Source organism: Aotus nancymaae, unplaced genomic scaffold (assembly GCF_030222135.1).
Source record: "Aotus nancymaae isolate 86718 unplaced genomic scaffold, 86718_ANA_hifiasm-v0.15.2.pri h1tg000090l, whole genome shotgun sequence".
In the NCBI taxonomy this organism is placed as follows: domain Eukaryota; kingdom Metazoa; phylum Chordata; class Mammalia; order Primates; family Aotidae; genus Aotus; species Aotus nancymaae.
In genome coordinates this window covers 2,061,171-2,074,616 of record NW_026988505.1, presented here as the reverse complement: position 1 = coordinate 2,074,616, position 13,446 = coordinate 2,061,171, and the positions used below count along the sequence as shown (strand labels likewise).

The 13,446-nt window shown below is 39.9% G+C and overlaps 1 non-coding gene across 1 annotated transcript; it reads right to left on the bottom strand.

The window, feature by feature from the left end:
• Positions 1-13,007: 13,007 nt before the first annotated feature.
• Positions 13,008-13,142, bottom strand: LOC135271806 (small nucleolar RNA SNORA70). Its single transcript, XR_010339937.1, has one exon. It is a non-coding gene; the product is annotated as a small nucleolar RNA SNORA70 (small nucleolar RNA).
• Positions 13,143-13,446: the final 304 nt, after the last annotated feature.

Genomic DNA, 13,446 nt, shown 5'->3' with positions numbered 1-13,446 from the left:
ACGTCATCTGGTAAATGAAAATTAGGACCACAAAAAGATATATCAGGATGCATTCAGTAGAATAGTAAAAATTAAAGAGACCAACAATATCTCCTGTTAACAATCATGTGGAACAATTGGAACTCTCAGACACTACTGATGAAAATTTGAAGTACTACCACAACTTTGGAAAACAGTTGTCTTAAAAAGTTAAACATATACCGTTTGTCCTACCAATTTACTTCTATGTATTTATCCAAGAGAAGTAAAAACTTATGCACACAAAATATTTGAGTACAAATGTTTATATTTATGATAATCCAGAATTGGAAACTAGAATTAGTATCAACCAGTGAATGGCTACAAAAATTTATTATATCCAGACAAACAAATACTATGTGGCAAAAATTGGATACAGAAAATGGATACAAAAATTTATTATATCCAGAGAAATACTATGTAGCAATGAACTGTTGATACATGAAACAACAGAACTCAATCTCAAAATCAGTGTGCTTAGTGAAAGGGTCCAGTGAAAAAGGGAACAATGCATGATTCAATTTATATACAACGTTAGAAAATGTAATCACTAGCAACACAATCCATGCCTTCAGTTGCCTGGAACTAGGTGGAGATAGATCTGGACTACAAAAGAACGCAAGGAATTTTTTTTTTTTAGGGGTAAGGGGATGGAAGGGAGGAAATAGAAATACCTTGGATCTTGTCCAAGGTGGTGGGTTTGTGTGTGTTCATGACGCTTGAACTCATCTAACTGAGCACTTTTACTTGATGCACATTATCATACATAAATTATATTTCAAAAAAAATAAATTTTTAAAATTTAAAAGCAATATTAAAAGGAAAAAAAATAAGATAACAATCAAATATAACCTGAAGTAACACCAGTGCAGAAGTCCATGGTTAGTAAGTAGATGAGAAATTAATAAAATGAAAACAGTCATTCTGTAATATTAAGGATGATGCTTTTTCTCAGTGTTCCAGCATTTTAAATATTTTGTATTTTTAAATTCCTTTTCATGGTAATAAAATTGAGAACACCATGGCAGAACACTTCATCCTCTGTGCTCTGATGGAAACAGTGGTTGTTCCTGCGTTGTTCCTGCAGAGACAATCTGGCTGAATGAAACACTCGGATTGTTTTTCATACTGATACTAGAGGGTTCTGTCAAAACTTGTCTCATGGATTGTAGAGCAGATAGGACTTCTGTCTCACATTAATACATCCTTAAACTGAAGATTTGTCTCTGCTGGGTTTTTTTTTTTTCTTTTCTGGATTTCTAAGAGCCACAGATGCTTCCCCGATCTTTTGTTCCAGATAGAAGCCTTAATCCTCACAGCTGTGGACAGCGTTGGCCACTGAAGGCTCACAGGTGAGTCTTACAAGGAAATTGCCTACTCTTTCCTCAGGAATTGCCCTCAACCAAAGACTGCCTCTTTGCTTATCGTGATGCTTTCTGCCTGGGAGGAGCTGTAGCAAGTGATATTGTTCCAGGATATGGTATATGATACCTCAATTCTGGGCAAATTTCAAGAGCTTTCCGAGCCCCAGTTTCCCCATGAGATTGGTTGGGTTCTTTCTTGCAAAGTCTTCACAGCTTGCCTCCCTCTGACCAGTCCTGCTCTTTGACTCACCCACATCTATCACCAGAGTGACCTCCCTGCATTTTGTGCCAGAGTATCTGAACCTCAAAGACTAGTTTCCCGAGAATCTCACCTCAGACACTTCATACTAAAAGTGGTCTGAAGAAGAAGACTTTATAATGAGATTTTACAGATGCATAACATCTCTTGCCAATTGTCTGACCCATGCTGGTCCGGAGTGGATTTTGAGTAGCTCACAGCATGCAGTAGCCATGTGGCTGTTAAAACTTCCACTGATGGAGAATGGGAAGAGGTGAACAGTGGAAGAGAGTGCACTGGCAGTTGCAATATCCTGGGCTCCTGAGACATGTGTGGAAAGCCGTAATTGAAGAATAATGAAATTAGGTGGTTCTTAGTAAATGCGATGGATGTACTGATGAAAGGAAAGAGTGATTACTTACTCCATTAAGGACAGAGTGACAATCATTTAGACATCACTGGTAACACAGAAACAGAATTCCTGTCTCCTGCTTAGAAGGATCAAACCTAGGACTTAATTATAAGGGTCATGAAACTCTGGACGGAGTTGGTGTATGAACTGTAGCAATGCTCTGTGCCAGAGTCAGGATCCCAGGTGAGAAAGAAGGAAATCCTGAGACATGGGATGTAGACATCTGGGCTGATGCTCAGGACGTCACGAAGGACTTGGACCTCCAAACCTCCCTGGACTTTGCAAGCCTCCAAAATGGCCCCACTTCCACCTACTAAAGTCTTAAAGTTCACCCCTCAGATGTTCAAAGACAATGTGGAAATCTCGCCTTACAAGACAATATGTGCTCCCTCAAGATCTGCCCCACCTCATCTCATCTCCAATGGAGAATAATGAGGGTCGGATCATAAAACAACCTGACACAGAATGTGTTGACCCCGAGACGAGAAAAGAGGCCATACCCAGAAGAAGTTTCAGGACATAGCACCAATTGTTGCAGTGAGCAGCAATCCAATCTGATTGGTGTCCTTCTAAGAACAGGAAATCAGGGGATAGGCATGAATGGAGGGATGTCCCCGGGGAAGAAACAGAGAGAGGGTGGCCATGGGCTGGCTGGAGACAGGGTACTAAGTAGTCTAACACGTGGAATTCTAATGGTCAAAAGAACCCACTAGAGCCTATACTAGTCAGCCCGGTCTGCTGTAACAAAATATTAGGAACTGGGTGATATAAACAACATAAACTCATTCTCTCATAGTTCTGCAGTCAGGGAATATGTCTTGATTACATGTCGACAGAGTTGGTTTCTTCTGAGATCTCCCTCCTTGGCTTGCAGAAGGCCACCTTCTCTCCGATTCTCAACAGGGATTTCCCTCTGTTCATGTCCGTGCCTTAATTTCCTGTTCTTATAAGGACACCAATCAGATTGGATTGGTGCCCATCCCAACAGCCTCACTTTAAAAAACTCTATTTTTAAATCCAGTCACATTCTGAGGCCCTGGTGGTTAGGGCATCAACACATGAACTTTCAGAGGATGTAATTCAGACCACAATAATGCCAAATCAAGTCAGGCACATGGTGTGGAAATAACAGGAAGTCTTATATGTTTAGTATTATTGCTGTAAAGCGGTCCCAATCCAGACCCCAAGAGAGGGTTCTTGGATTTGGCTCAGGAAGTTCAAGGTGAATCCCTAGAGCAAGTTTATTAGGAAAGGAAAGGAATAAAGGAATGGCTATTCCATAGGCAGAGCCCATTTTTATGGCTGTGTCTTGATTATATGCTAAACCAAGTGTGCATTATTCAAGAGTTTCCTGTGAAAGGGGTGGGCGATTCCTGGAGCTGAGGGTTCTTCCTCTTTTAAACCATATAGGGTAACTTCCAGATGTTGCCATGGCATCTGTAAACTGTCATGGTGCTGGTGGGAGTGTCTCTTAGCATGCTAACGTATTATAATTAGTGTATAATGAGCAGCGAGGACCACCAGGCGTTACTGTTATCGCCATCTTGGTTTTGGTGGGTTTTGACCAGCTTCGTTACTGCAACCTGTTTTATCAGCAAGGTCTTTATGACCTGTGTCTCATGCCCACCTTCTATCTCATCCTGTGATGAAGAATGCTTTAACCCCCTGGTAATGCAGCCAGTAGGTCTCAGCCTTATTTTACCCAGCCCCTGTTCAATATGGAGTTGCTTTGGTTCAAACACCTCTGACAGTATCAGTGTCCACATTAGGAATCCAAACAAATAAACAAAAGTCACTGTTAACTAAGTGGGTTGCTGAGAAACAAGTCACTGTGCATCAGAATGGACCCCTGAGAAAAAAACAGCAAAAGGAGAGACAAAATTCCTGATGAAAACAGATGCAACAAGGTAGTGAACCATCTAGGCAATGGCAAACCTGCAGAGACTCAGAGTTTTTAAAGATAAGAAGGGGATAAAATTCAATGTAGAAAAAAACAGTAAACTCCTTTAGTGATGGAAAAAAAAAGAGTAATATAAAATACATATTTTACTAAGTGTCAGAACAAATGGCTAGATTGCTACATTAAACTTGTTAATAATATTGAAACCCTAGTTTAAATAATTACATTAAAATGTTTTTAAATGACATGTCTGGTAGTATTAAACTAGTTGGGCTGGGCACGGTGGTTCATGCCTGTAATCCCAACACTTTGGGAGGACAAAGTGGGCAGATCACTTGAGGTCAGGAGTTCGAGACCAGCCTGGCCAACATGGTGAAATCCCATCTCTACTAAAAATACAAAAATTAGCCGGTCGTGGTGGCAGGCACCTGTAATCCCAGATACTAGGGAGGCTGAGGCAGGAGACTTGCTTGAACCCAAGAAGTGGAGGCTGCAGTGAGCCAAGATCGCACCATTGCACTTCAACCCAGGTGACAATGTGAGACTGTCTCAAAAAAAAAAAAAGTATCTGAGAAACATAACTACATTTAACCTTTGAGATATGCGATGGTCATCCATTACACAGAAAACCATGTCTGAAAGAGTTTTAAGTAATTTCGAGATGGCCCTATAATCACCGACTTTCTCCTTCTGCCACCGAAATGCAAATCTCAAAAGCTCCTATTGTTCCTCCACCTGAAGCATTGTTGCTATTGTAGAATGTTAGTAGAGAAATGGGAATAAAAAGCAGCTCCAGGCTTTTCAATTTGCAGTTTTCAACTAAGGGTCATTGTAATTACACATTTGATACTTTTTCAGATTTTCCTTAGGAATTCTTTGTTTTTATCTTTCGTTTTTATGACATGTTTCTTCCACTAGATTACATCTTCTTGAGGGTGGAAAGTGGCTATTTCTAATTCATCATTTTATCATCCATTGCTCCTAGGATAAAATTGCAGTTCCTCAACTTTGCCATGGCTGTTTTTGTTGTTGTTTAGAGGCAGCGTCTTTCTCTGTGCCCAGGCTGGAGTGCAGTGGTGCAATTACAACTCACTTCAGCCTCGAACTCTTGTGCTCAAGTGATACTCTCTCCTCAGCCTCCCGCATACCTAGGACTGCAGGTGTGCACCTGGCTATTTTATTTTTACTTTTCTCTCATTTTAAAAAAATGTTTATTTTGTTCTTTCTCTCAGCGGAATCATTTATTTTATTTTATTTTATTTTATTTTATTTTATTTTGTAGGGACAAGGGTCTTGCTATGTCGCCCAGGCTGGTCTCTAGCTCCTAGCCTCAGTGATTCTTCTGCCTGGGCCTCTCAAAGCACTGGAATTACAGGCATGAGCACCCGGCCCTCATGCTGATTTCTTGATAACTGAATTCAGTTTTTCCCTGGAAATCCCAATTCCACCAAAGATTGAAAGTATGTTTGTGTTATTTTAATGAAATTTAGCCAGTTGTGGTTGATAATTTTCCAAGTATTTAGTTAAATTCAAGATTCAGTTTCAGTAAGCGATGATTCTTTCTGCTCTCCTTCTCCTCCTATGATCTCTCTTTTCTAAGGAGAAGTTTGAAACTCAGTTCCACAGTTTGGCCTCATCCTGGATACCTGTCCTTGCTCTGTCTAGTGGCGCTTCCTGGGCCCCACTGAGCTGTGTTTTTCCACGGGTTCCTTCATGCCTCCCTGACTCACTGCTGATGAATCCATGAGTGGAGCAGCTGGTGGTCTGTCCCCTCCTACAAATCAATGTGTAGAACCAGGCCCACGGGCACGCTTCCTCCCCGACTCTCTGTGATGTGGTGGCTGATGCTCAAAGATGCAAGGCGTCTTCTCTCCCTTCTCCCTGGGTTACCCAGCTTATGCTCCTGGATAAGGAGTCTCCTGGGTCCATATGACACCAATTCCCCAGCAATATGCTAATTCTTAATTCTTAGCCATCTTCTGTGTCTCCAGTGAGGGCAATGTGAATTGTCATTGGCATATTTCATGCATGCTGAAGTGAAAGAGAAGGAACGGGGAGTCAGACGTGTGCTGGCCATTTTCAGGTCCTCTGTCTGTAAACATCACATCGTCATTTTTATTCTATTGTGGGGTGGTGTCCTCAGAATTTCTAACAAAGTGGAGGGAAGTGTTTCCTAACATTGAATCCATAAAACTTGCATGGAATTTGTAAGCCTTTTCTATCAAGAGCAAGCCACGGGAGGTAGGTCCCACAGCAGCCCCTATGGTGTCTTGATGGTTTCCATGAATTTTCGCACCTTTCCACCCCGTCTGAGGTCCGGAAAAAGGCTTTTATGGCACTCTTGTATCGCATGAGGAAGCTGGGTTTTCTAAAATACTTTTCATCTTACTAATGTTGTCGATTATAGTAAAATTTTCATGATAAGTTTACCAAACCACTCTCTTGATATTTAAAGTCCAGCATCAAACGTTCTTTTTTCACAAGTTTTATAGGATGGTGGACCCTCTTCAGAGTGTTGCAAAAGCCCAGTTAAAGCTAAAATGTGACTTATTTGCTCTTGGCAGGGTTCTACCCTTCTCAAGAACCAGTGAGGAGTGGCAATATTTATACTTTGTGAATTTATCCTTTTTTTTTCTGGAAAAAAATATCATATAGTTTTAGTTTTTCCAGAAAAAAAATTCTAGAAAAAGTTATGCTCACAAACTCTGATCTGCTTCTCTCATTAACAACATTTATTAATCAAACAGCAAATGTTTCTCAAGAGCCTATTATATACCAGGACTTTCTAAATTCTCAGCTATGATAGAGAACCAAAGACACAAAATATATAAAAAGACACTAAAAAAGTTACACAATAAAAACATATACGAAACCAATAAGCCCCAAAGGTTTTAAGCAAGTAAGAGTTTACATATTTAGACAAAAGTATCTTCATCTTGTAGTCAATAATAATTGGAACCCAGGCTATAAAATTCGATGATTTCACAGAATTATGTAAAGACGACCAAAAGAAATTTTACATTTATATAATATGCTAGTTGTTGCCAAGTTTATGATACCATCTCTGCCTGTCTTTATTTCTCAAGATCTTATAGGATATTTGTGCATAACTCTCAAGTTACCAATAGCTTGCTTCATTTTCACTACAGAAATAGTGCTAGAATTTTCCTCTTTATGTATAGTATTTCCCAGTTAGACTAAATTTTGTATAAACGTTCTATGAGAAAATCAGAGTATCAGTCTCTTCATCTATTTTGTGTATAATGCTATATAGATCTTCTGGGCAATTCATTTTTTAATCCTCTTTACCGAACTGCCAGAATGAACAATTACTTGTTAATAATAAATAACTATATTTAATCATTAAGTGCTGCCCCAAGTCTATTGTTGTGAATTATTTGTTAATTTATAGCGTGACTCTCATATTTTTAACATCATGCTCAGAAAATACACAGCAGGAAAATATAAAACACAATTAGATGCAGTTTCAGAAAAGCTTAGAGTTACTTTTTTTGTCATTTATAGATGCCTGTAGCTTATTAACAGTGATAAGGAGTTGAGTAAAATTTAGTTTTATTTCAAAATCAGAAGAATGTGTTTTTCCACTACAAAGCTTCCTTACCGGTGGCAAATCCCACAAATCTGCAGCAAACTCCATCTTATCCTTCCCTCCTTGGAGGAAAGAATACGGCTGAGGGGCTGAAGGAGGTTTAAGGCAAGGGAAGAAATCAAGACCAGTTTCAAAGCAGGATTGAGAGTTTATTAAAAAGTTTCAGAGCAGGAATGAAAGGAAGTAAAGCACAGTTTGGAGAGGGCCAAGTGGGTGACTGGAGGGATCCTAGCGTCCTATTTGGTCATTGACTTGAGTTTTTTTGATTTTTGTTTTATTTAGAAACGTTTATTTTTATTGAATCTACCCTAAACGGATCATGATTCTTAACGTAGTGTTGATTTACATAAATAAGTGCTGTTCATGAAATGGTGAAGTAGGAAGAGACCAGAGGATCATCTAATCTCCATGCCACACTTTTTTTTTTTTTTTTTTTTTTTTTTTTGCGATGGAATCTCACGCTGTTGCCGGAACTGGAGTGCAGTGGTGTGATCTCAGCTCACTGCAACCTCCACCTCCCAGATTCAAGCGATTTTCCTGCTTCAGCCTCCCAAGTCACTGGGATTACAGGCACCTGCCACTACGCCCAGCTAAATTTTTGTATTTTTAGTAGAGATAAGTTTTCACTATGTTGGTCAGGCTGGTCTCAAATGCCTGACCTTGTGATCCACCCACTTCAGCCTCCCAAAGTGCTGGGATTACAGGCGTGAGCCACTGCGCCCGGCCAGACTTGGGGTTTTACACATCGGTGTGATTCTGGAGTTCTGCTCCCTTGCTTCTTCCCTTAGGGTTGGCTGTCTGCATGGGCGGTGACTACTAGCACTTGAGAGGGGCCACATGCTCAGTGTGTTTACTGAAGTTGTGCACATGCTCACTTGAGGCATTATTTTTTAATTATTTAAAAAACTCTTCTTCTAAAAAAAAATAAGGGAGGGATACATGCACAGAACCTGCAGGTTTGTTACATAGGTGTACATGTGCCATGGTGATTTGCTGCACCTACTGACCCACCCTCTAAGTTCCCTCCCCTCACCCTCCACCCCCAACAGGCCTTGGTGTGTGTTGTTCCTACTTGAGGCACTTTTCATTTCCTAGTTGACCATTCCTAGAGGAAGGTCATATACCAGCTAAATTCCACTATTCTGCTTCTTGGTGCCACGTTTGTGCCCACTCACCCAACTCCGGAGAGCTAATCAAAGCTGCTGATCACCAGCTTCAGGCATTTTCCATCTAGTGGGAGATGGCCTTTCCCTGGCGCTGGCTGCAACCAACTGTTACTTTACAGAGAGAGTTTAATAACCACCAGACCATCACTTGATGGCTACCTGACATTCCTGGGGGTTCCCTTTCCTGCCCTGCCCATGTCTGCCTAACCACCTACTCTAACAGCTTTGAAGAATGAGGAAACTTGAGCCAAAATAATCTCATCATTCTTCTTTGATTCATATTCTTTATTATGTATCTAAATAACAATCTATGTTTCCCAGGGAGTTACAGAAACCCTGAATTCTAGGACAGAATAAACATATTCCTACATATTCCAAAGATTTCATTAAAGCATCCACTCCCTGTCTGAACAACTCTCTTAGTATCTGAGTGTCTGTCTGATCTTTTTATTTACTGGTGAATGGAGCTTGTCTGGTATTATCCTAGCAATTCCTCTGTGTACTTTATCAACCTTTACGGTTCAACATGACAAGGAAAAGGGAGAGTTAATAATATTAAAAAAGAAAAAACCCAGAAGCAATTAGTCTCAGATTTGCCTTATAGAAATTCTGCATTATTATGTGTAATTTTTATTAAGCGTGTGTAGATCAATGAAGTGTCATGAATCTTAATTATGTTAGTAGAAAGCAATAGCCACTCAGTAGCTGCTCATACTGTCACTTCTAAAGGTAGATTTTTGGAAAGTGGTGTTGAATGTGGCAGAGCAACCCCAAACCGCATTATAAAGAAAGAAAATGGCTGCTTTCAAAAGCAAGACTTCAGTGCTCACCTTTGCAAATAAAAGCATTAGATTCAACCAGTTCAAACATTACAAGAGGCCAGTGTACATTTTCCTTTAGATGACTTAAGTTTCATGAGTCAAGAAAACAATGTTACTTAGGAAGTCTTTTCTTAACATTGGCTCTAGAGAAGGTGTCATTTGCATAAATGTTCTCCGTGGCATATATTAAAATTGTCCCTTATGACAATTTGCTGCCCTGGAGATATAAATCATTGAAAGCTGTTGTTTTCTCCATAATCATGTGATTTAACACGCTTACTTCTTTAGCTAGGAAGGGATTTATGCTTCTTAAAATAAGGACATGCATATGTCATATGTATATAAAACTGTTGACATACGTTATTTCTGAATGTAAATAGTGAGTGTGTATTTCTGATTCTTGCCACCCCCATTATTTTCTAAAATTGCAATTGGAAGCAACTCCCTTATTGTTCATTTTTTTGTATGGCTAAAACTGAGTGAAATTCAATTATCACAAAAATAGTGTGTTTTGATTTTGTGTGTCCTGGTACTTTTGAAATTTGGAGTGTGGCCCTATCACTCCCAAACCATCGTGTGGTCTGAATCAATTGTCTTGGTAGGCTCACACAATGGCAAAATGTTTTCATGAATGCATAATGAGCCCCATGCCCCAGCTGAACGCTCAGAAACAGGAGAACAAAATTAAACCTAGGTTATGGCTCATCTCTTGCCAAAGTTTATCTCCTCCATTTTGTTTGGTTTCCTTCGAGATCCAGTGACAGAGTAGATATGTCACTTGCTGCCAGAGAGAGCAGGGCCCCCACCACCTTCCTAAGCTTACATCATGTTTAAGAACATACGTTGTGGAAGAAACACTAACGAGTTGAATTTCACAATAATTTTAACAGGTATTTCCCTGTTACACTCACACACATTATTTATAACTAGTGATTGACAGAGGCTTCTTATGTGGATAATTGATTTTCGTTTGGCAGCTGCATTTCTGATATTGCCACTGGCTATTTGTGTGGAGTTTATTCCATAAATTGTATAGTGATAGAAATCTATGAAAGGAATGGGCTGTGTTATCGCTACGTGTTCGAATTGTAATATTTATACTTTTGAATTTGTTTGATATTTTGCAAAATTGGCCTTGTTAAGTCCTTCTCAAATAAGTTTCTTGATTTATTTTTATTTTTTTTTCTTGAATATATTTCATTCATCTCAGAGCTGAGGAAAATGACCTCTGAAAATCTAGAAGACTGATGTCACTGACTGCTAAATGATGATCACTATTGAATTAACAAAAATCCTTAAGAAATAATGTGTGGATTACAATTTTATTGGTAGAAGTAATTTTTATGGTGTTGAAGAAAGATTAACCAATTCAGTTTATAAGTGTTCCATGCCGCAATTTCCATGGGAAATAAGTTAGCTCTCTCTTTCTACAAAGACATGATTGTACCTCAGTGGCATAAATGAGAAAGTGCCAATAACATTTTGGCCCTGACTACCAAGTATGCATCTTTTGTCTTAATTCATTTTTCTTGTTACATGTAGCTAAAATCTCTGACATTTGGCAACTTGATGGAAATAAACTCAAAGTGCCTTATACTGTTTCCCAGAACATTTACAGAGAATACTATACATCTTATTGAGAATGTGATATTTCTTCCACATGATCAGGAAGAAGACAAAATTATTTATTCAACAAGTATTTATTGATAACCTATGCTATGGGCAATGGATACAAAACTTAAAATAGGACATGATTCTTGCCTGCAGAAAGCATCAAGCCCTGTCATGGAGACAGACACAACAGGAGATAATAAAATATGCTAAGGACATTGTTAGACTGGGTGTCCAGGGTTTCATGAGAGCAGAGAAAAGAAGAGAATCCAACTCATAACAAGGAATGGAGGCTACAGGGAAATTTTCTGAAAGTGATGCCAGAGCAATGTCCTTACAGAAAGGAAGAGTAGCTGTTGTGTACATCAAAATCAGGGAGTTAGCATATTAATAACAGGAGACAGCTTACATGAAGTCCTGTGGTAGGTAGGGCATGCCACAGTCTGTGCAGGAAACGTAAGTGGGAAAGTCCTTCAGGAGCAGCCACCAGATCGCTGAGATCCTACGGCATCCTGCTAAGGCAGTGGCTCTTAACTTAAACCCAAAAAAGTTTGGTTTTATTTTTATTTAACTTTGATGGTGACATGGTTAGATGCATATTTTAGGTAAATTTCTAGAAACAACTCCAAGTGTTTCTGTAGGTACTGTCCTGTAGAACCCCAAACAAAGACAAGGGCCTGAAATTGGGTACCACCGGAAAGCCAGGTAAGTTCAACCCGGAGGTTCCATCTTCCCTTTTCTTTGTCACCACCTGTGCAATAAAGGAACAGGCAATATGGTGCCAGTAGATTTCTGAATGATACAAGATAAAGAGTGGGGGTGGCCAGATTTTTGCACACTATGCAAATGACACACCTAGTCTGACCAATCTTTGGTGCCCTATGCAAATTAAACACCACCTCCTCAAGCTCATCTATAAAACCTCCTGCACTTCACCATGGAAGCAGCAACGCATTTTCTCTGGGAGCCCTCTCTGTGCAGAGAGCTCTTCTCTTTCTTTCACCTATTAAACTTCTGCTCCTAACCTCCCTCCAGTGTGTCTGCGTCAGTTTTCCATGGCTGTGAGACAATGAAATCTCAGGTATTACCCTAGACAGTGACATTGCTTCAATATGCCTCATTCTCTTTTATCATTTTATTTGTTTTTAACCTCTTCTGTTCTCATGCAAACACAATCATCATAGATATCTTCATGAGATGAACAGTTTTCCCAAAACCAGTGACTGAAGAGATTGTCTTTTCAACATTGGATGTTCTTGGTCTATTTGTCAAAAATCAATTGCCTATAAATGCATGGGTTTATGTCTGGGCTTTCTGTCCTGTTCCTTTGGTCAATGTGTTGTTATGTGAGTACCATTCTGTTTGGATTATAAGTACTTTGTAATATATCTTGAAGTCAGGTATTCTGATGCCTCCAGCTTTGTTCTTTTTTTGCGGGGGGGGGGGGTGAGGGAAGTATAATTTACTGGTTAGCATGAAGAGGGGGCAGCACAGTGGAAGCCCTCATGAGTGCAGGGCCCGCCACTTGTCCAGAGAGCCACAACTGGGGATGTACATGACCCCACAGCCATCTGGGATGAACCGCTTCTCAGCCACCATGTCTTCAAATTCATCAGCATTGAACTTGGTGAAGCCCCACTTCTTTGAGCTGTGGATCTTCTGGCACCCAGAGAACTTGAACTTGGCCCTGAGCAGGGCCTCAATCACATGCTCCTTGTTCTGCAGCTTGGTGCGGATGGACATGATCACTTGGCCAATGCGGACCCCAGCCACAGTACCCTGGGGCTTTCCAAAGACACCTCGCATGCCTGTTTGGAGCCTACACTGGGGTAGTGCAAGGTCAGACATGTGAACATACATCTGAAAGACCTGTCTCCACGGTCGCTTAGAGAAACCCATTCAAGAAACAGGCTGCATACACTACCAAGGAAGCTACTGTCTGCAGCCACTGCACACTGGGCCCCCCTGAGGAGAGGAACCCAGTCAGCTGAATTGGCTGCAGCAGCTTTGTGCCTTTTACTTAAGAATGTTTGTGGCTATTTGGGGTCTTTTGTGGTTTCATGCAAATTTAAGAATTTTTTTTTTTCATTTCCGTGAAAAATAACATTAGAATTGTAATAGGGGCTACACTGAATCTGTAGATCACTTTGAAGGCTATGGACATTTTAACAATATTAATTCTTCTAAGCAATGAACACCACATATCTTTCCATTTGTCTGTTTTTTCAATTTTTTCATCAGTTTTATAGTTTTCTGTATACAAGACTTTCACCACTTTAAATTTAGACGGAAGTATTTAATTTGTT